Raw genomic sequence first — 24531 nt, forward strand, 5'->3', positions numbered from 1 at the left:
CTGGGGGTGGGCAGGAAACGCGGACCACAATTAGATCACCTCCTACAGAGGTCCCTAAACACAATCCCGACGCCTATAGAGTACAGAAAGTGCACGGATGCAACACACAGCTAGACAACTACAAATGGCCCACCATACAAAATCATTTAGCGAAATTGGTACCATTGGGAAAGTTAAACCTAGGAAACTCCCCACGCAAAGCAGAATGGACCAATACACCTTTCCTCCACCCCAAGCGTCAGACCTGCACCCACAATCCTCGGAGGAGATGGAAACAGGCCAGAGAATCTCACTTAAGGACATAATGGCCGCCCTAGCCGACTCCCGCACGTCAATGGAACAGAAAATGGACGGAATAAGCATGGACGTATCCCTCCTCAGACATGATCTCCAAAAACTAACTGCACGTACCGGGAAAGCTGAGCATCGCATATCCAATACAGAGAATAGGATGCATAACATGCAACAGCAGCTCCAAAACGTCACATCTAAACTGAAGGTACTAGAGGACAGAATTGAAGATGGAGAAGGTAGATCCAGGCGCAACAATGTGCGCATACTCGGTATAACCGAGAAGGCGGAAGGCTCTTGCATGGAACATTTTCTAGAACAATGGCTCACCGACCTGTATGAACCAGATGCTTTCTCCAAGTTCTTTTCCATCAAGAGGGCACACAGAGTACCTACGGGCAGACCAGCGCCTGGCGCACCCCCACACACTGTAATAGCGAAGTTTCTAAACTACAGGGACCGAGATGCCTTACTGCAACATGCACGCGCCAAAGGCTCCATCATGTCCAAAGGCTCCAAAATCGCCTTTTTTCCTGATTATACCAGGGAAGTGCAAAAGGCAAGGCAATCCTTTGATCACCTACAACTACAAACAATGGGAGTGAAATATGGCCTGCGCAACTCAAGATTTACCACAAAGGAACAACAGTCCACTTCAGTGACCCCAAAGAGGCATGGCGCTGGGCTGAACAAAACATAGACGGAGACTGGTCGACCCCCCGCGACAACAGGGAGAGAAATCGCAGACCACCACCAAACCAACAGCGAGTGCCCCGCCGGCCACCAGCGCAAGACCCACCGGAAGACTTAGGGGGTTGACCCCTACCTCAATGTCCGCCAGAGGCTCGGTGCCCGACAGGACATACAAGTCGAATTACAGAACCATCTACACTACACACATACACTCAACAATAGGCAACACACACCTACCTGATGCGGCCGTGGAACGCCCCAAGGCCGCAAGACAAGGAGAGCCCCCCCGATAGTGAAACAAACCCCACGTTTATCACATGTGGTGGCTCCCCCTAGACACGCCTCTAGAGGGGGGACTACCTTCCCCTTGAGTTCCAGGTAGGGGGAGGCCACCTGTACCTGAAATTAAGTTCACTGCATGTAAGGTGTCCAGTTGATACCATAGGTTCCTATGTTCGGGCGACCGATGCTTCTAGTTTGGAGGAGTATGGGGAGGGGGTTTGGGGGTTTGTTAAGTTTAGTTACAGACAGGACCAGTCAAGCACATAGCATACCATGGCTAGATAAGATAGTAATAACCCACGGGCATAACCTCAACTGGCGCATAGCGCCGCCAACGGCAGTACATGCTGCTATTACCACAGGCACACATGACATCACATAGCGGTACCACTAACACTCTCAGAACACTCAGGCTCATGACATGGAATGTTAATGGCCTGGGAAACGCAGTCAAGCGCCGGTTGGTATGGCAATTTCTAAACGGTGGGGAGCAGACATAGTGTTCCTCTCCGAGACCCATCTTGCGGGCACAGAATGTACCCTATTCAGACGTACAAATTACAAGCTAACACTCCACTCAGGCTTCACTATGGGCTCAAGGGGCGTCATGATCCTGGTACACAAAAACCTCCCCTTTCACCTTAACACAATAACTCATGACACAGGTGGCAGATATGTATATGTGACGGGCACGTTATGGGATCAGTCTATTGCATTGTTAGCCACTTATGCTCCGCCAACCCTACTAGAGCCACTACTCACTGATATTGCCCCACTGATCGCAAATGACACTTCTAACCTCATGGTACTGGGAGGCGACTTCAATGAAGTCATGAACGTAACCTTGGACAGATCACACTTACGTAACAGAAACCCCAACGTACCCACTAGGCTTGCCACATTCACCAACGCGCTTGGCCTATGCGATGTATGGAGAGAACTCCACCCAGACACCAGAGCATACTCTTTCCACTCAGTGGCACACACCTCTCTCTCCAGGCTAGACTATTTTTTTACCCCAGCAACGGATCTACACAGGGCACAGGAAATAAAAATGCTTCCCAGAGGCATTTCTGACCACTCCCCGCTGGAGCTGAAACTCAAAACATCCAGGCTGCTCCCACCGCCGAGCTGGCGCTTGAATAACTACTACCTGGGTGACCCCGAGCTAGTGGACAGGCTGCAGGAGGCCACCAACACATATTTTGAGCTAAACACACAGACTGCATCGAACCCTGAGACACTGTGGGAGGCCTACAAGACGGTGCTAAGAGGTGAACTAATATCGTGGACAACTGCAAAAAAGAGAAGGCACCCGAGTAAGACACTTGAAGCGGAACAACAAGTCAAGCAGGCAGAGGAGAAACCTATAAGCGAGGACATGCCAGTTACTAATCGAATGCTGCTACTAGCATAGAAAAGGCTTCAAAATATAGCAATGGACAATGCAAAACAAGCGCATACCGCAATGCGAGCAAGACTCTATGAAACAGGTGATAAGGGCTGGCAAGATGCTGGCGTGGCTGGAAAGGAAGGAGCAGGGACACAGTCATGTCCGGTGGCTAGAAACAGGAGGGTCGAACGCAGGAGTGACGGACCAGGAAATAACCCAAGGCTTTGCGGAATGCTACGCTGAACTATATAGAGAACCCACGTCCCAGATGGACACCACGATCATGGAGCAAATTGATATCCCCACCTTAAATGAGGTGCAACTGGAACTGCTGGAGATCAGAGGATGAGATCCTAAGTGCCATATCTGGCCTCCAAACCGGCAAGTCCCCAGGGCTTAACGGCTTCCCGGTTGAGCAATGGCAGAAGGTGGGAACCAATGTGATAGCCCCCCAGCTACTCCGAATGTATCAACATGCGGAAGAAAAGGGCATTCTTCCACCAGATCTGCGAGAAGCAACAATAATAGCGATACCCAAGCCGGACAATCCCCCTGAAAGATGCAATTCATACAAGCCCATTTCACTCATCAATAGCGAGACTAAAATACTGGCAAAACTACTTGCGGACCGTCTACAACTGGTTATCCCCTCCCTGATACATCCGGACTAGTGCGGCTTCATGCCACAGAGATCAACTCGCATGAACCTCCACATACTATATTCAGCCTTGGAAAGGGCCAACAGCATACAGGGCCCACTAGCCCTACTAGCAATTGATTTTGAAAAGGCCTTTGATTCGGTGAGATGGGAGGCTATTTGGATCGTAATGCGCCGCATGGGCATCGGTAAGAACTTCATGAGTTGGGTGCGCCTGCTGTATGAATCGCTGGCGATCGGACCTCTTTAGTCTGGGGAGAGGCACGAGGCAGGGCTGTCCCTTGTCGGCCCTGATTTTTGCAATCGCTGTCGAACCACTGGCAATCCTTCTGTGAAACGCACCAACCTGGGAAGGCTTCCGATGGTCCGAAACCTGGGAAGACAGAGTATCCCTCCATGCTGATGACCTGCTCATCTACCTGAAGGATCCAAGCAATTCCTGCCCCAGAGTCACGCACATGCTAGGGCGATACAAGGCATTCAGCGGTTTATGTGTGAACTGGTCCAAATCCATCCTATTCCCTATAGGAGACGTCTCGATGGCGAACCTAACGGCCGGCCCTTACCAGATTGAAATGGAACAGTTCAAATACTTGGGGATACGTATCACGAAGCACCTCACTGAATACACAGCATTGAACCTCTCACCCCTTGTAACAAGATTCGCAGAAGATACTCGCCACTGGATCTCCTTGCCACTGACGCTGATGGGCAGAGCTGCCTTGTTCAAAATGATTGCCCTCCCTAAATTCTTATACATCCTGCAAAACGCTCCATTATACATTCCACATCGAGAATTCCAAAAACTCGACTGCATCCTCCGGAAAGTGCTATGGGGAGGAGGACACCCACGGATGGCTCTTGCCACTCTCCAGAGGTCAATCTGGGAAGGGGGGATCGGGCTGACCAGACTGCAGTCATACTACTGGGCCAGTCAGATGGCGGTGGTGAATGATATGCTCCATGGGGAGGGGAGCCTCCCACACATCAAAGGGTTGAACTCCAACAGCACCACAACGCCACTAGAGCACCTGTATGGAGGCCTGAGTCACACACCAAAACAAGATATGGCAATGCATATAGTGAGAATCTGGAAGGAAGCACATCGATACTTAGGGTGGGACGGGAAACTAACACTGGGCCAACCTCTATGGATCAACTTTAGCCTTCCCGAAATACAAAAATTACCTAGATGGCCCAAATGGGTCCAGCGAGGAATCACTAGCATTGGAGATGTGGTACATGAGGATAACCTGGTACCATGTGAGACAATACACTCGGAATTCTCCCTCCCAGCTACAGACAGGTACCGCTACATGCAGCTGAAACATGCTTGGACCGCCCATCGACGGATCACACAAGACATGCCAGAAAGCTCTCCGCTAGAGCGAAATATAGTACTGGATCGAGTGGAACGGAAGGTCACCTCTACCATGTACAATGTGATAACATCCTTTGCGACACCAGAACTAACCAGTCTGAAAACAAAGTGGGAACGAGACGTGGGACCGCTTCAACCAGAAGACTGGGTTGAGGCCCTGATGTACCCGTGTGAGGCAACCATCTCCTCAAGGCTCAGACTGGTTCAACTGAAGATCCTGCCTCGCACCTACTATCCGAGAGTGGCCCTCTTCCGCTTGGGTAAGACGTCGGATGCACGATGCCTACGCTGCAAGCGAGAGGAAGGTACCTTTTTCCATATTTTATGGGAATGTAGTAAGATTCAGCAGCTCTGGCGGAAATGCTGTGATAAACTGTCCAGCGTTATGGGCAAGACAATAGCGAGGTGCCCAAAACACCTTCTCCTAGGGATTTCCAGTGAAACCGACCTATCCCGTTATGAGAAACTGCTCTGGTCAACCGCAATGGCGGTTCTCAGGCGGAACATTGCGCAACTGTGGGGCTCGGAACACACACCCAGTTATGACCAGTGGGTCACGGATGTGGACATATGCACTGTAATGGAGCACTGGGTGTACACGGCGAGGGGCTGCCCGCAAAAAGCGGACAAAATATGGAGACGGTGCATTGACAAACCCTCACCAGGGTGACAACGAAACGGAGGACCTGGTTGATGGCTGTCTGGGTAGCGTGCCACCCAATGATGTTCCCGTAAACAACATGTGAGAACCGGCTCTAGTTTAAAGGGGGAGGGGGGAGTTGGGGAGTTTGAAAATGTGTTGGAATATGATGCTTTCCATGTTTTGAAACAATTGTAATGTGTTTGTTTGACCTTAAAAAATAAAATAAAAATATTTAAAAAAAAAAAAAATATGGAGGCGGTGGGTTGAGGCCAGCTAAGTGCCAGAGGGGGCCCCGCAGCTGCTGAGGTTGAGATGCCCTGGGAAACCGGGTGGAACAAATCTGATATGAACAAACTATGCCAAGAGTCCTTCCTATCCCAAAGATTGACGGTCTGTCGGACTGCGGCCCCTGTATGTTTTTTGATTGCTTCTCTCTCTTCCATTAGTCTCCCCTGGAAGTATTGACTTTCTACATGCTCCACCCCTCCCTCCCCCAACCCCCTCCTTTTCCTTTCTTTCTCTTCTCCCTCTCCCACTTCCCCTCTCTGTAACGCAGAGAGATGAATGTAATGTTGCCTTTATGTTTTAAAATCAATAAAATCTTTGATTTAAAAAAAAGAATGGATTAGGTACCTCTGCCAGTTCGGAAGCCAGATTGAAGGGAATCAAAAAACTGTGTGGATTCCAGAAATGTAGATAGTAATGGAGATACTATTGCCTCCAAAACCTTTATCCGGAAGGGCAGGAGTGGAATGGGGCGATAGTTGGCCATCACTTCAGGGTTCTCTTGAAGCATTCACCTTTTCAGATCCCCTTTCGCTGGGGTTAATCTTGACCATTGCGCATTTCAGAGTTTGTTCACTTTGCCATTTTATAACAAGACATGAAAACATTTTGTGCAGTCTTTCGAGTGGGCTACTTCCTTTTGCCAGACCACTCTGCTACTCTGTTTTCCTGACTTCACGGTTATCGGCAACTTAAAAGTTCATCACTGGTTTACTTTCTTTCGTGTTTCATCAGCATGTGTGCAACCTTTAATTGTGAGATACACTGTTGCGGCTTCAATCTTTCTTTGACAAAACGGCCTTTCATGTCTTTGACTGACTCACCGGTTGTTTGCATTCCCACCTTGTTTCTGAGGTTGATTCACAAGTCAAGTTTAATACCACAGGCTTGGCCTGACCTCCCCAGCTCTGTTGTTCACCCAGAAGGGTCACTGGCGTCCTTTAAATACAATGCAGACTTCTTCTTGTCTGCGATTTGGCTTACCCTGCATCTCCTTCACGGCTTCCCGGAGGGCAACAACCTCCTGCAGGGAACTTCAGGATTTCTCTACCCTATGCTCTTGCCCCTTAATTGGTCGTCCTGCTCCAGTGGGTTTACCTTTTGCTCATGAAGATCTGATCCTTCTTGTGTTCCACCTTGCACAGAGTGTGCCTCTACGTGCCGCCTTTTATCCGTGCGGGGAGAGTTAATGGGTATCAGATGTAAGTGATTAAAGTCAAGTGCCTGACTTTCCATGACCTGATTAGCGGGACATGTCCAATGAGATATGTAAGTGTTAGCCTTTTTACCCTCAATTGCGCTCTTCCGCGGCCCAGTCTTTGTGTAGAAAGGGGGTTGAGGAAGTTGGGACATTGGAGAATCCTATAAAATAGGATGGGGTATGGGTGCAGAAAGGGGAGAATACCGCATCTCACCATCGATTGCCTCACCCCCACTGTGGCCTGGCCACCTGAGGGAGAGATCCCCGGGGACTAGCAAGTGAGACACCCTTTGGTATCTAGCGTATGCACTGCACAGGCATACGTTGCATTTGCTCTTATTAAATTCATATTGGCAAATCTTGTATAATTTACCCATTTCTAAATTTGAACATTTTCCAGACGTATGGTACTTACTGGAAAAACATTTGTGGATGTTTCCCTCTTTGCTGCAAATGCGCCTCTATATGTCTGATATCCAACCCTAGCCGGGAGCTGTGGGGTGAACTCCATACTGTACTCTACCATATCTAATTCTAGCTACACTGGGGGATTTCAATTCTGTTCCCCTAGATTGAAATTCAGTCATTAGTCTCTAGTCACTTACTGTTTTTATTTATTGGAATTTATAAAGCGCTGAACATATCAAGAAATAGAAATAGAAAAATGTGAAATTAAAGTACTTTATTTCCGCTGAATGCCATAAAACTGAATATAAACGGCATGCATAAAATTCAACAATTTACCAATAAGAAACAATAAAATAAATACACGTAAATACGCTCCAAAATTGAACCCTCTGCATAATGTCCAACCTGTCTTCTTTCCACAATGCATATAGTCATCAGACTTGATGACATACAAGTAGAAATATAAAATGCATGTGCATTGTTAAATATAGCACATAAGTTAACATTTTTGGTAGAAAATAAAGCATAAATAAGCCCTAGAAAAATGGTATGTTCATTTTGTAATAGAGCTTTGTTATTTCAACACTTGATCCTTTTGCTATGTAGACTTTAAAAGAGCACATCTCTTAAGCTTTGACCTATAAACGTACTTGGCAACCGCGAATGCATTTACAGCATCGCCAGTCCCACTGCAAAATGCCATAGCTTCACTTGTACTGATTCTTAAACGGAGAATCCTTGGCCTCGAGTATAGCCTTCTGTAGTGCAGGTACAGTGTGTATGCTAAAAGGAAATGCTCTGTGCTCTCAGTCCTGTTACAGCAATATGGGCCTTTGTTGGACTCCTTAGCATCCCGTTGGCCTTTAATATAGGCCCCCGAGGAGCCACTATAAATGTGGGGTGGAGCCCCCAACTAAAGGCAGAGACATTGGCAAGATATACTGGGCCTCTCATAAAGAACATAATAAGGAAGGGGTAGGTATTATTTTGGCAAAGGCATTCCAGCTGGGGGTAACGGAAATTAAGAAGCGGTTTGGTGACTGTTTTTTTTGGGATCAAGGGTCTCCCCGAGGGTGTGTAGTGCACGCTAGCCCCGGTCTATCCGCCCAATGCTGGGCGGGTGAAGTTCCTACGTAGGATATTCGAGATGTTGGAGAGCTGGGCGGAAGGCGTCGCAGTTCTGGGAGGCGACTCCTACTTAGTGGTAGATCCAGCGGTGGACTGTTGGTCTCTGAAAGGGGGTAAGCAGAGGGTTGAATCCAAAGATAATGTCGACTTTAGGAACCTGCTACAGAACTACCACTGGGTGGATGTGTGGCAGGAGCACTATGCACGGCCTGGGAGGATATACGTTCTCCCTCCCCCCGCCCCTCACCAATCCTATACCAGGATAGATAAGTTGTTGGTGCTAAGAGAGGAGAGGGAGGCAGCACGAATGCCCAGAATAGAAGTAATAATGTGGTCTGGTCACAAATTGTTGGTGTGGGAATGGAAGATGGTGAGCTCACCGAGGCTAAAGCGACATTCTGGGTACTACTTATTGCGGAGGGGGCACAGAAGAAGAGGGACAGGGGGCTGGTGGAGGCCAGACTCTTGGGGAGGGGGAACTGAAAGCGCTGAAGGCCCAGATGGACGCGAATAGGGGGAAAATCCTGGGAGAAATTAGGGATAAGCGACATGAACTACACCCAATTTCCATTGGGGAGGTGGTCAAGCGATTGAGGTTCACTCGGCAGAAATACTGTGAGCAGGGTGACGCGACTGGGGCATTCTTGGCAAATAGGGTCGACAGGGCAAGAGGTACAAATGGGGCCATGGTGGAGAAGGGGGAAGAGGGTCCCAACCCAACTTGTGGAATATAACCAGAGGCTCTATTCTGTGCCCATGGCAGAAAGGCGAGAGGAGTTCTGCGGCTACCTAGAAGGTATACAGTTACCCAGCCTGATGCCAGAGGAAAGGGACATGTTGGACAAAGAGGTGACGCGGGAAGAGGTGTTGCTGGCAATTCGCAAGCTATAGACTGTAAAGACCCCGGGGTAGGATGGGTTTACTACAGATTTTTATCAACAATATCAGGACTGCCTCGCAGCGCCCCTGGTCAAATTGTTTAACTACATAATATGGGGGGAGGGAGGAAATCCATCCTGCCAAAATTTCTTCGAGCTTTGATCAAATTAATCCCAAAGCCGGGTAAGGATCCAACCAGCTGCGCCTCGTATATGCCCATCTTGTTACTAAACGTGGACGCGAAGATCTTCACCAGGGTGTTGGTGTCTCGTTTGGAGTCCTATCTTCTGGGTCTAATGCACACAGATCAGGCAAGATTCATACTGCATAGGCAGACGGCCGACAACATGCAGAAAACGCTTCACATTCTTAATTCTCCGGGGGTGATGAGAGAGGATGACCTATTGATGGCCTTAGACGCTGAGAAGGCGTTCGACAGGGTAAACTGGGCCTTCTTGGGGAAGTCCTAGCAGCAATAGGTTTGGGGTGGAGATGGATGCAGTGGATCGTGGCCCTATACTCGAAACCGACAGCCAGGGTGGTGGTGAATGGGAGTGTGTCGCAGCCGTTCCAACTACAACGGGGCACAAGAAAGGGCTGTCCTCTCTCCCCATTGCTTTACCAATTGGTGATGGAACCGTGGGCTAAGGGGATGAGAAAAGCAGTGGGGGATTAAGGGGGTGATGATCGGAGGACGAATCTATAAGATGAGTCTCTTCGCGGATGATGCCTTGCTGTACATTACGGACCCAATGCATTCAGTGCCTCTTTTTCTGGATGGCCTGGAGCAATACAGGAAACTATTAGGATTCAAAGTAAATTTTTGATAAGTCTGTGGCCCTGTTGGTAGGTGGATTGTTGGGAACAGAGAGGGATTATGTTAGCAGGCTCCCATTCTAGGTGCCGAAAGAACACTTTCGGTACTTGGGAATATAGGTGCATAAACAAGCGGGGGATCTGTAAGCAGGGAACTATCTGCCGCTATGGGAAACAGTGCACAAGGATGTGGAGTAATGGGGCAGGCTGGGGCTTACTTGGATGGCACGTCCAAATTGCATAAAAACTGAACTGTGATATTGCCTAAGTTCCTGTTGCTGTTCCAGATGCTGCCGGTGGTGCTTCAAAGTCTTTTTTGAGGAGGTGAGGGGGTCCTGTTGAAATTTTTATGGACAGGGGCCAAACATAGGATTTCATATAAGATGCTGATCTTACCAAAGGAGGAGGGCAGGCAGGGTTTCCCCAGATCTCCTGACCTACTATAAAGGGGCCCAGCTTCGGGTGTTGCTGGACTATCTAGATCAGGCGTCGGAGAAGCAATGGGTGCCGCTGGATAACGAGGTCCTGTCGCCTTTCCTTCTTGGGGAGTGGCTAAAGGGTTCCCCGTTTTTGTATCCCGAGGGGGGTGCTGCATCACCCGATTCTGGAAGTCCTGTGGACTCTCTGCTGGGACGGCGGGGAGAACAGGTGGCTTTCCACATGGCCATCCCCTCTCTTAGTTGCATCTGGGCACCGCCACTGCAAGATAAGATTGACAAACCATAGGCGTTCCAATTGTGGTACGAGGTAGGGTTATAGAGAGCCGGCCAAAAGTTCCGCTACATGCAGCTGAAGGGAGTCCTATTGGAGGGCCGATGGGGGGGAGGAATTGCTGAGGAGTTTGATGGACTTCGAGAAACTCTTCCTCACAGGGACAGGCTCAAGAGCCCTAATTGCCTAACTCTACATGGGGATATTAATTGCGGAACCCTGGGACCCACCTCCAGCTAGAATTAGATGGGGACGTGACTTAAAAACTGAGATCGACGATGCCCTATGGGCATTGATGTGCAGAAGGGTTACCAGTTCAACAGCATCCCTGCAATATCTGCACCAGGCCCTAAATGTCCTGCATAGGTGGCATTACCCACTGGCGGTGTTAACAAAGATGTGTAAGGGATACATATGATCCAGGCTGTTGGAAGTGTGGCGATGCGAATGGGGACTATGGTCACATGTGGTGGGGCTGTGGAAAGGTTCAAAAGTATTGGCGGGAAGTTTTGTCATGGATCAAAGGGGTTGACGGAATTAATAGGGAACTCTCTCTGTGGCAGCTGCTCTTTGGGGTGAGGCTGGGGATGGATGAAGGGGGGATGGGCACATGGTAAGGATACCTTGCCAAGTTGTGGAAGAGTCCGAGGATGCCAGCTGAAGTAGATTGGGTGGTGAAGGCACGAGCCATATATGACATGGAGTTCCTCACGCATCTGCGTGACGAGTTTTAATCCAACATTGAGGGCCTATGCGTACCGTTTTTCGAGAATATGGGTGCTGAAAAGTGGGGGGAGGTGCTGCGGCGCAAGGAGAGGGGACAAGGAGCTTCATGGCAGGTAGCCCTTGATTACTGGACAGTATCACCCCCGAGAATGACTCTATTGGGGTAACTCTTAGTGAAACGTAGCCTGACTGAGGGATGGTGGAGCAACCAGCCAGGTTTGCATGGAAGAAGGTCACCATTGTGAATGGGGCTAGAGGGGGCAGAATCCCGGGGAACAAATGGGAATTTTGGATGTGTCCTGTTTTGCAGTTACTGGTTTGTACTCTGTGATCAAGTCATCCGTCCGAGTCTATGAGTTGGGAGTTAGACTGGGTAGGGTGGTGTAATGGAGAAGGGCTCATTCAAAAGATTGTACTGCTATTGTTGTATTGCAAATTCTAATAAAGTTCAATTCTCCCCAAAAAATCTTGCTCACATTTTTGCCAGCAACCTGCTCTGATGATTTCTTTTACACAACCAGTTATTGATTCGGGGGTGTAACCAAAGCTCCCCTTCTCCGATATCATACAACTCTCTTTTGACATGGCAGGGATGGGTCACCTAACTGCCCTAGGACCTCCTTAGCTACCTCTTTTTACGTTTGGAAGTCAGGGCTGCTTCATAACCTAATCCAGTACAGAACTGGCCTAAGGGCTGCAGCATTCTGAACCCGAGGCAGCCCCCTTCCTTCATGTATTAGGAGCATACTTTGCAAGCCCTACATTTTTCTTTAAGAAGCCGGTCTCAATCATATCAAGTGTACTACAGTTGGTGTGTCCCCATATTTCAGCTCCATAGAGAGCGGGTTGTCTAGCTTGAGCTTTATATGGCTGTAATAATGGTCCCATTACTCCATCACCATACTCCAATGAGAATGTAGTGATGGCCCTACTATGGGGGTAATTCATGGATTATTTGCACTGAAAAAAAACGGATTTGTGCGCCATTCTGCCCGCAAATCCCCATTTGTTAAACAGGGATTTGCGGGCAGCATGGCGCACAAATCCCATTTTTTTCGGTGCAAATAATCCATGAATTACCCCCAAAATCTAGAGAGCGATGTGCCAGCCCTATTCCTTTGCTCGACCCACTTGACCGTGCTGGCAAGCGTTACTCCCAGATAGTCCTAAAATCTCACTGGTTCTATGCTGTCTTCTCCTAGTTTTAGGTTGCAGAATTTATTTTTCCTTTTTTTGATGAAAACCATAAATTTTCTCTTACTGACATTAATTGCTACACCCCTCTCTCTGCAAAGCTCCTGAAATAGCTGGAATTGTTTTTTTTTAACCTAGAGGGAGTCGAAGAGACTAAAATTGCATAGTCTGCAAATAATAGTACTGGGTACCTTTCCCCAGCTAGCAATGGGGCATCTAATGGTGTAGCCAAAATTGTATCTATTAAACCATTTCTGTAGAGCAAAAATAAATTTGGGGGCAACCCACAGCCCTGCCGCACACCCTTTTGTATTTGGAACGGGGCAGTAGTTTCACCGCCCAAGCCCCACCTAACTCTGGCTTAATTTTCTTTATAAAGCATTAATATGGCTGAAAGGAGGGCATGTTGGATACCATAATCCTTAAGCATATCCCAGAGTTTTGAGCGTGGCACTGCATCAAATGCTGTGTGTAGGTCGACAAACAAGACAAAAATGTTAACTTTCCTCAAACAACAAACTTCTTCATTATTAGTGATAAACTAAAACATTGGTCCAAAGTACTTATTCTCTCTCTAGAGCCTAGACCCTGCCTGGCGATGGTCAATAAGATCAAGGCTTGTTACCCAATTATTCAAGTGGTCAAGAACAACTTTGGCAGAGATTTTCCCTGTTGAGTCGAGTAAAGAAATAGTTTGGTAGTTACTCAGAGACTCACGGGTGACAATTTCCATGGTCGACCATGATTTGGGGGCTAGATTCAGACTAGTTATTGCGTTAAACAATTGCTGAGCATAAGGTGCCCATATTGTCACTTCAGACTTAAATATATCCCCTGGGATCCTGTTAGATTTCTGTGCCATTATAGCTGCAATGATAATTAGAGGTTTATGTACTTGGGGTTCTGAATAAGAAGTTTGATTAGTTGGGAACACTGTTGTGTGTTTGTAGAGATCACTAAATTAATCACACCAGCATTTTTCACTAAAGTTCCCTTGTAAGGAATTTGTGGTATCAGTATTCGGTGCCTTCATAAGTTTCCAAAACTTACGTGAATCGTTATCCTGGATTGCTTCGATAATTAGATCCCGAGTTTTGGCTACATGATCCTTCTTTTTTCCACAGCTATGGTTCTTTTATAAGCAAGTCTTGCTTGGCAAAGCTAATTTCTCCCTAAATTATTCATATTTCTGGCACATCAGATCAACCTCCTTTTAGCCTCTCTATATTCTGTCATGCCAGGGAGTGTCCTTTATGGTTGCCTCTCTAACCGCTATAGCAGGGATGGTTACACGGCTTTTGATTATGGTACTTTCACTGAAAAGGTCTGTAAAATGTCAGGATTTGTTACTTTGTGATTATTTAGTATCCGGGCAAGTAGTACCATCACTTCTTAATACAGAACAGGTAATACTTGCCCTAGATCCAGATTCGCCCATTTTACATGCCGTCTGGCATTTCCCACTATAGCGATTGGGACAGTTTGATTGGTGTTCCTATCAGAGGGTTACTGCTCAGCACCATTTGTCTCGGAAGGATAGCTCAGGGGCAACATGCTCGTTTTGGAAGCAAGACGACGTCGAGCAACACAGGTTCGATCCCCGGGTCGACGCTTAGAAATTTTTGGGTATGAAGTGCATTATAAATAACCAATTTCAAAAAGACACTGCTAATGCTCTGTGGTCGCATTCACTTAGGGGGGATCACCTCACATTTCTTAACCCTAGCCCATGATTGTATATTAAGCATAATGTAATCAATGTGAGTTGCATGACTAGTTACCACCAAAGTGGATTTGGCCAAGACTTCTCCCTTTGGCCTCCCATGTATGCTCTAAGGTTTAAACTAAGCCATATGCGTGCAATCTCCAGGGTATGCTTAGGCTGTCTCTTGCAATATGAGGCAACTAGATCAGGTATGTCCCAGGCTAGGTCTTCTTCTTCTACCAGACCATCAATTAAATGAGGAAGCTTGAACTGTGCATTCTGGTCGCCCACTGCAATAATACTTCTGGTTTTAGCTAGGTTTGATTGCCATGCCTTTATTTGCTCTTCTGTACATTGCCCGGTCACCTGCCTATTATATAGATTAAACAACAGACCAGTGCCATTGCATAGTTCAATGAATATTTGTAGATCCTGACAGCCACAGTCTACCTCAACAATATTCGAGATTATGGACGAATCAACCCCTTATACCATACCTCTTCTAGGTCTGCCACCTACACCTTTGCTAGTAGGTCCCTCTAAAGATTCATAACCCTGTGTACTGCAACTGGGCGTTGCCCAGGTCTCCTGTAGCCAGACTCTGTGGTGCAGTCTAATAAAGTTAACCAGCCACGGTCCTGCCTATTTGTATTTATGCCTGCAATATTCCACGAGAGGAAGCGTACTTCGTGTACCCCGGAAATGCTCCCTGCCCCAAGCAGTCGCGTGCTTTCAATGAACGCGGGACATGCCGCTGATTATTCCACTTCTTCCAGGTTTGAGGATGTACAGGATTACAGGGACAATGTATGAGAGTTGCCACTGGTGAGTGGGAGAGAAGCTCTTACTACAATGTTTAGTCCTTTAGGTGGGAGTGATCTTACTTCTAATCCAAAAAGGCCTTCCACCAAGAAACTATCGTTTTCTCATGAGTGCAAGGAATACACGGCAACATCTAGGATGTCCTCCCTAATTATTGCACAACAGCTCCTATCAGATCTAATCCAATGGACTAGTTTGTTTCTTAGGGCGTCTTTAGTTTCCCTTGTGTTCGGACTTAATTTAGGTACGTTAATCAGGAACATATTATGTAGCAGTGATTTTCTCAGTGCTCGAACTGGCAACTTCTGAATTGCCTCCCACCAAAACCCTTTATTATATCTCTGAAAAATGGAGGGGTAAACTCTAGACTGCCCAGACACAGGACACAGTTCCTCCCTGTTTGCATTAAGTCCCTGCTCCAGGTCATTCTATTCTCTTGATGTTGGTCAACAGCTATAGTAACCCTGTGAACCAGTGGTGCATTAGCTTCAACATTACTTGTCGTCGTGCTATCCTCACCATCCCTGGGGTACCTTGGCATTAGCCCTAGACCGTGGGGCATTATCCTTAGTACAAGATGACCATGAATTATGTGACCCTAGATCAGCATTAGACTGGGTACTCCTTGTTTTAGCCTCCGGTTAATTTACAGTCTTCATTAGTCTGAATGAAAATGTATCATTAATACATATCTCCAGATATGCTTTCTTTAGGAGTGACAATACTTTCCTTAATGTTGGGTTTTACTGTGGCACGCAATTACAATAAGAAGAGGAGGTATTGCGGGCTCGGTTGACTGTACAATCGCCTGGTGGTATAACCACCTCTTCTTCTAGCGGTAATGTCCCCGCAAAAATATCGCCATGCAAAAAAATTGCCGAAAAATGGCAGTTTTTGAACATGCGGAGGACACCCCCGCAACCCCTGCTGCCCCTGTCCCATATATATGGTCACCCAAATAATATCGCCACGACTTTTTCCCTGCAATATTATTTACGCCGACCATATATATGGGGATAATATTACCTGATACCCTTCTAGCGATGTTCTACCTGTGACCAAAGTATCATATGTACCGTCGGCGTACCCTATATAATCGTTGGCGATATTACCCTGGGTTCTGTCAGAATTTACTTTGTTTACGAAGTGCTTCAAATCGATTGCATGTGGGGACATTAGCACCCAGGCCGGGGGAGCCAGCCAATCAGATGGCAAGGAATGCGGGATTGAACCACCGGTACAAACCCACGTTCCAAGCCGCCTGACGGCCGGCTCCTCCGCCACCGTTTTCTCCCCACCCTCCCTTTGCTTTTTTTATCCCCCCACACCCCTAATTACCTTTTTTCAGCGTTGGTGAGTCCCGCCGCCGTATCCACTCCTCCTTCGTCCCTCAGGCCACCATGGAAAGGGAAGAGGGGCTCTGTATGGAACCCTGCCTTCCCTTTCCATGACGGCCATCTTTGAAAAGTATTTTCCCTCGTTCAACCGGACACGCACGGCTTCCTGATGAACGAGGGGAAAATCCTTTTTTTTTTTTTAGCACCCCAGATTACTGCTTTAGCAACCCATGGTGCTAATGGCCTTAACATCTGATCCGACCTGCCGGATCAGGTGTAAACGCCACATTGATCTACAGGTTAGGGGATTTATTACCCAGACTCTGGGTCATACTGACCGGTCTCAACGGGAATAGAATAGTTCTTCCTGCACACTTGGGCACACTTTCTAGCTGTTTGAAAGGGTTGGGGTTTGTCATTTAATCTTGCTAAAGGAATTGCAGGCATTATATTCCACATGCTAGTGCCTGGTGTAGCACTGGGCCCATTCGAGTGGTTAGGGTTCCCATGTGTTGGTTTATCCTGATTATCCGTTGAAGTGGACTGGCCTTTGTGCAGGGGAGTACTCAAATAAAATAGTAACAACTCATCCACATCTTTAGTTATACAGTTGGGGTATTGGTATTGTTCTTCTGCAATGTTGTCGGTAACAGGGTCATCTTCCCAGAAGGGGGCTACGAAGGAAGACCTTGGTTTCACCAATTAGAAGATTGGCGTCTTCTTTAGGCTTAGTAATGACTGCTTCTTTTCTTAGGCTGTAGTTGTTTGTAGCAGGAAGGTAGCTGTCCTCTTAACCATTTTTGCCAATTGATGATAATATATGACATTTGATTTATATTGCGCCTATACACAAGTGTTTCAAGACGTGACAAGGCAGAGGAGGGGAACAGGGGGTACAAGAACGATCTTACTAGGCCCATGGACATTGAGATTGCACAAGTGCGGGGGAGAGGGAAGGGGAGATGTGCCAGAGGAGGAGGAGCAAGTGCAAGACACGGGATCAAACATTGAAAACAAGAAGTGCGGCCAGCAGGTGGCAGTGCAGGGATAAGTGCAGAAAACAAGTGTTAGATAAGTGCAGGTAGGGGGGGGGGTTGTAGGGTTGCAGATACAGCCCCTAGTGCAGGGTTGCCGGGGGGCAGTGCAGGAGTGCAACTGGGAGGGCAGAGACCTGAGGCTATTTGTACAAAAGGGAAGTAAAACTAATAATTGATACTAATTGTTCTGTGCAAGAAGTATAAAGTGTATACCAAAGGAAAGTGCTCTTGGACTTATCTATATCAGAAAGCTTCCTTGCAGCATTACTTTTCAATACAGTTCGATTTGGCTGGTCTAGTTCATGCCACAAACCACAACGGGCACAAAGTGCGTATTATCGAAAGGTCGTAAGTGCGGGTGGTGGGGTCACGTAGCAGTGTTTTTAAAATTCCTTGCGCTGTTTTACAAGTTTAAAAAAGCTAATGAAGCAGTGAGCAAGACATCATTCTGTTATGGTAGCCAACCTGAGGGGAATGCCGACGGGCTTGAGGGGCTTTGCATAATTCCATCCCTCTGCACCCCCCCTTCCGCGATCTCGTTCCTCTCGCACGCAACTCTCTAGGCCGCTGCCGGACGATGTTATGTCCCATTTGCTAGTGTTGCCAGTTTTACATGTCCCGCCCTTTCCGACTCCTTTCAATGCCTTGCTTTGCCACACAGGCCATCCTGGAAATGTAAATACATTTAGTACGTGGCTGGGACCGTCCCATTTTATGTTGCTCCAAATAAAACTGTGAACTTGTGCTTCCCAAATACTTTACAATGGTGTCTGGTGTTATTATGGAAGGTAGTATTTGCCATGCTGTTTCCACACGAGGGGTGGGGCGGTCAATGGGGGATCGCCCCGCTATGTCCCATTTTCCTGGTGTTGCCAGTTTTACACTTCCCGCCCTTTCCCACTCCTTTCGATGCCTTGCTTTGCCTCCTGGAGACCGTTCAAAAGGCCGGAGCAGACCAACACACTGATTCACAGAGACCAGTCGCGTGTTGATATGATATATGATATTTTATTTATAGCGCAGGAGTGATTCCCTGCAAGGTCTTGTCATTTCAAGAGGGAAGCAGTGATTAGATTTCCAGATGGGCGTGCCCCTCCCGCCTACTGCCCGACTGCAAGACGGCGCTTACCTGTGCTTCTTCGCTGCAGAAGTCCTTCTAAGCAAGGAGGCAGATGAGGGCAATCAAAACCCCTCTTCTGACTTTAGCTACAGTGGGGGACTTCATTTCTGTTCCCCTAAATTGAAGTTCAGTCATTTATTCATTGGAACGTATAAAGTGCTGAACATATCAAAATGCTACACAAGAAATGGAAAAAGAAAATTTAACAGCAGCACCCTATGGGAATAATGACTTATGATGGGAAAACATTCGGACGAATTTAAGCTAAGGACGGAATGTGGCAGTTTTGGGGACAGAAAAGATTGCAAACGGGGAGGGGTGTCTGGGATTTGGAGGCCTGCAGATAGACGATACAGGGAACGGGAAATGTGGGAAGGGCAGAGTGTTGAAAATGGAGTGGAGAAGGTGAATAATAAGGGAAACGAAGTATAAGGGGAGGGTGGTAGTCAAAACTCCATTGTATATCAGAGCAAAAGTCTGCACAAGCAGCAAATGTATTGAGTGGTGTATTTAATGGAGGCTTTAAGGGTTGAAATTGACATGGGAGGCTTCTCGGGAAGATAGTTTAGGGGCAACGTGCTCACCTTGGAAGCAAGACGACATGGAGCAACACAGGTTCGATTCCTGGGTCCACACTAAGAAACCTCTGGGTATTAAGAGCGTTATAAATACCCAATGATATCATGTGATGTGTGGGTATTAGGAGAAAGGTGAAAGGAAAATGTGAGATAGCTCGAAGATCAACTTTGTGAGCAGGTCATTGGAGTAACGAAACTAAAGAGAGGGCGTTATGGGGGGAAAAAAGGGGAATTTAGGTTTTTGATGAGCGTGTGGAATTTTCCAGGTTTCATAGCAGAAGAAGAGAGCTGTTCATCAGTCACAGATGGAAAGGAAAGTCCAATTTGTGAAATGCCAGCCATAAAGCGGCCATCCCTGACAGTGGCATATTATTTAAAATTATTCGGTGGGAAGTCTCCCGTCAGCCTTTCCGACTACCGTGCCAGTTCTGCATGGAGTGTGTTCAATGTTGACCTTGTGCGGAAGGACGAAGCCACAAAGAATCTGCAGTGCTGTGTACAAAACTGAGCTTGGCTTTCGCTTCCTAACCACAGTAGCCACCACCTGTGTGCAAGGCTGCTTCCCTCAGCTTGGCCCTTGCTGACTTAACCAGAGCTTAATCTGTTTTCCCTCTCTGTGTGGTCCAAGCAGACACTTTACATGTGGCTAGAACAGGTTAATGCAATAACCCAGTAACAGAATTAATGCAAATCCCCCAGAACCCTGTGTGGTTGTTTTCCTTCTATTGAGAAATCACACTAAATGATGATCTGGGTTGCAATTGCTCCATCTGTGGTTCTCCTCCAGGGTGGGTAGTTACATGTCCAATGCTCTCCCTTAATTTCTGGTGAGAAGGGGCCATATTCATAGGATTTCCTGCATGCCCCCGCCTTTTCCTGCAGGAGGTCGTTGCCCCAAAAAGCAGCAAAAGATTCATGGCAAAGGCCGAATCAATAACAAGAAGGCTGCATTGTGTTTCGAGGATGCCAACTGCCGTCCCGGGTGAACGGCAGAGTTGGGGAGGCAAGGCCATGCCTGTGGTACCAACCTTGACTCGCAAATTGGACAAAATTAAAAGACAAGAAAGAAACGCACACAGTCGATGAGTTGAGTTGGAAAGCGGTGTGTGCTGCAGAGATTGAAGTGGCAACATTATATCGCAAAATTGAAGGCTGCACGCGTGTGGATGAGATGCGAGGAAAGGCAGACCTGTGAATGAACTTTGATATAACGATAGTTATAAAGTCAGTGATACTGAGTAACAGAGTGGTCTGGTGAAAGGAAGTAGCCCACTCGAATGTCTCTGTGAAAGGTGAAAAGGTTGCAAAGAGAAAGTGAATGAACTGTAAAAGCAAGGTGATTGAAATTAACCAGAGGGAAGGGGAATGCAAAAGGCTGAAAGTTGAACTTTGGTGCATAATATGGTGAACTACCCAGACCAGAAAGCACTGGGGTGAATAACATATGAGTATGAGTTGAAAGCTGAAAATTCGAATTGGTCCTGCAGAGGTCTGTCACAAAACCACACACATTCGAAAGTCTTCAACATCAGGAAACAGTCTGAGCCCGACTGAGGGAGACCGGAAGTATAATAAGTTAGGGAAAGGGAACCCCTCAAAGATATGCATTAATCTTGGGGAAGGGAATCCCTGCAAGTGTTGTGAACATTTTTGTTGTGAAAGGTCTGAGCTCGACAAAGGGGCCGACGTGAACCTTTTGTTAAATTGTGTTTGTGGAAATTGGAACACAAGACTTTAATGTGGAAGGCCAGGCAGGCACTGATCCACATTCTGAACTGCCTTTGTGTTAAGAGCTTGAGCCAGAGTGTGGCATCTTGTCTGCAGGGACCGCCTTACTCCGTGCTGTGCATCGCGGAGAGGAGAGCTGACTCAGCCATATTTATTCTTTTGAACACTGACTTTCCTTTACATACATATATTCCTTTTCACACTTTTTGTACTAGATATATGGCAGGCATTAGGTTTTTGTTAGTATAGGCCATTTTGATTTGACAGACACAACTGGGACTGTTTTGTTTAAGATTTGATGGTGAAGACTACTCCCATCCTAGATATAGGGGAAAGTAGGAGTTTCTCCAATCCTGTTGAAACTTTAATAAAGGTTTTGCAAATTGTACCTTTTGTGTCAGTGTCATATTTGTGATACCATGCCTCCCTTACACCCCACTGTTGCAAAGTTCATGATCACATACATAACAGATGGGATTCACAATGACACACAAATTAGAGGCTGGAAAGATATCTCAGTGGGTTGATCGCTTGCTGCTGCGATCTGTGTGAGATCTGCTGCTCACAGGTTCAAATCCAGGCAATGCAAACTCAGCCTTTCATCCTTCCAAGGTCAATAATTGAGTACCAACTCCAGTTGGGTCAATTTGTATGTTTATGTGTTCTATGTAAACTGCTTATGCATAAGTGCTATATAAATAACACATCATTAGATCCTAGGGGTCATTACCTTACCTATCCCTTACCTAAAGTGTTTTTCAATGAATATATATATATATATAGAGTACAATAGTCCATTTGAGCCAAGTCACACATTCCACAACGCCATCGCCATCGTTGGAAGTTCATCTCCGTTTCCGAGCTACATCAGCAAGTCATTGTGGGGATGCAAATTAGCCCAAAATGCAATCTTTTTTCTGAATGAAATTGCAAAATGTCTGCATTTGGGTTTATTAAGCTATGTATAAAGTAGCACTGCCCTCTAAGACAAACACAATTTCCTGGAGAAAAAGGTTTTCATTTGGGATAATTTGCACACCAACAATACCTTACTTATGTGGCTCGGAACTGGAGGTGAACTTCCAGCGACTGTGCAATATGTGACATGGCTCAAATTGACTATTCTACGCCTACGTTTCAGGTGAAAGTTTTTTTTCAAGCCTTTTTAAACCCACCGTAACATTTTGGTGGCTAGTAAGCCCTATGACATTCCTCCAAGTAGCTGCACCCCTGACACCCTGGCTTAAAAGGTAAAGTTGGAAGCTGAGACATTGCTTTAGTGGGTTCATGCCCCCGTCTCATTGTCTGAGTATCCCCTTTTGTGGGCTTTGCGAGGTGACCTACACCTTTTGAATCCTCAAAGTTTGGTTTCTCTTTCGTGGATTGGATTAGGAAGGCATGGGAGTTGTAGAACAAACTGTGTTCCTATGTAAAAGACTCGGGTGCATATTTCGAGCCGAGAACTTGCTGGAGGCTCCAATTATTTATTTTGAAAAGGCTGTTGAATGTTTTGTGGTAGGTCAGAAGAAGGACATGGACTTTGGTCAGACATTTCACTGGTATTTTTATTAAAGATTTATGAATAAACTCAAAGTCAGGAGAATGTCTCTCTTCTCCTGAGGTTTGTTGGCTTTTCTCTCTGCCACTTCTCAATAGATGATCTTTAGATAGTCTCTAATTACCATGTTTATCAGTTTGCAAGACATGAAATAAGCCGGGTTGCATAGCAATTTACTATTCAATTCTGTAGGTTTGGTAATTAAATTGACACTTGTGTAGCACAGCTAGCTATTTAAATGACCCTGTTCAATTAATGCACACATCACCATGCACTGCTTTCTTGCCCTCAGAGCTCTCTCTACCCTCTTTTCTCTGCTCACTGCAATTTCAAAGGAGCAAATGGACAGCGAGTGCAGCAGTAATCATCTCCTCCACTCTTAAAAGTGCCACAGGCCTGCGGGGGTACTATGCAAGAAGTGTTCTTTGCCAGACAGAACACTGTTAACTTTATAAAAGTATCATCCTGATTGCAATTATTAGAAAAATACCACACTGTATTAACTTTACTTATTAAAATACAGTCCCCTGGAGGGGCGTGGCAAGATGGCGGGCTGAACGGATGCAAGTGATGCGAGCTCCGTCCCTATATGAGGAATTAAAGGGAGATTTTCAACAGTTTATGCTGAGCAAGCAAAACCTGGCAGAAGGGGCTGCTCTCGGAACACTCAGGAGGCGACTGAGAGTGCAGGTGCGGTCAGAGGAACTCATATAGTGGAATGGGCCAAGTGTGGAGGAGGGCCCACAGGAGAGAAAGGTGGGTGACTGCTCTGGTCCGGAGCAGGCATCTTGGGGGCCGGTGGAGCCCTGCACCTAGCTGCTAAGTGCTGGAAGGAGAGGCAACGGTGAGCCCAGGAGCGAACCGGCAATCGGCCGTGAAGGAAGGTGACAGGCAGAAAAAAGCACCCAAGCAAGGAAAGATCATGGCGGGCAGCGGAGCCGCAGCAAAGGCTGGGAGGGATCCCGGCCACGCTGCAAGTGAACCAAGAGAAGAGGAGAGGAGAGGTCAGGGGGGAGGAGGGATTGGAACTCCAATGGAAAGGACAAATAGGCAGGCCAGACTGGGGAGAAGGAGATCCCTTCAGATCCGTCCCTTTAGGATGGAGGGGCTGCCAGACTAAGTATATAGGAGTGCTGATCTCTGGGGCGAGCGAATAAAGTGGGGAGGGGAGGTGAGCAAAAAGGAAGCGCCCAAGTACAGAGAGGAGGCTGAACATGGAGACCTGTCGCCTGGAGGAGAGAGGAGTGAGGGCAGTGGCAGCCAAGGTGTGGTGAAGCTCCAAGCAGCGGAAAAGTACAGAGGAGCATTGCAACCTTTCCTAGAGATGACATAAGCAGCAGGAGGCCAGTCCTGGAGGATGTGGATGGGACCGAAGAGGAAAGGGGTGGCATCTGGGGATCGGGGACAGGAGAATTGCTGGTGGGGGCCAAACAGAGGCCAAGCTCCACTTTGGCAACCTAACAGTAAGCAGCAGCGAGGAGATGGTGCTTACCAAGGAAGACCTTTTGGCGGCCCTCGCTAAACTCAAGGGTGAATATACAGAGGTGGTCAAGGTGGAGAGGGCCAGCATACAGGAGGACCTCCTGCAGGTGATCACAGCGAACAGAAGAGAAATTGATGCGCTCAGCGACAGAATGATGGAGGTGGAGAGCCGTATCATGGGTTTGGCCAAGCAGATGCCCAAATGGTCCAGCCGGCAAAAGGGGCGGAGGACCGGATAAAGGCCTTGGAGGAGAAATGGGAAGATTTGGAAAACAGATTGCAGAGGGACAATATCCGGATCAAGGACCTTAGCGAGGGAGCATAGGGGTTGGATCTGGAGGGCTGCATCCGGGAGCTGTTAATGGGCCTCGAGGAGGGAGATCAAAGTCACATGAATACAGAGAGCCCACATAGCGGGTTGTCGAAGAGCGAACCCAGGGGCAAGGCCAAGGGATGTGCTGGTGAAGATGCGCAA

This window comes from Ambystoma mexicanum, chromosome 14 (genome assembly GCF_040938575.1).
Source record: "Ambystoma mexicanum isolate Mex_15411 chromosome 14, UKY_AmexF1_1, whole genome shotgun sequence".
In the NCBI taxonomy this organism is placed as follows: Eukaryota; Metazoa; Chordata; class Amphibia; order Caudata; family Ambystomatidae; genus Ambystoma; species Ambystoma mexicanum.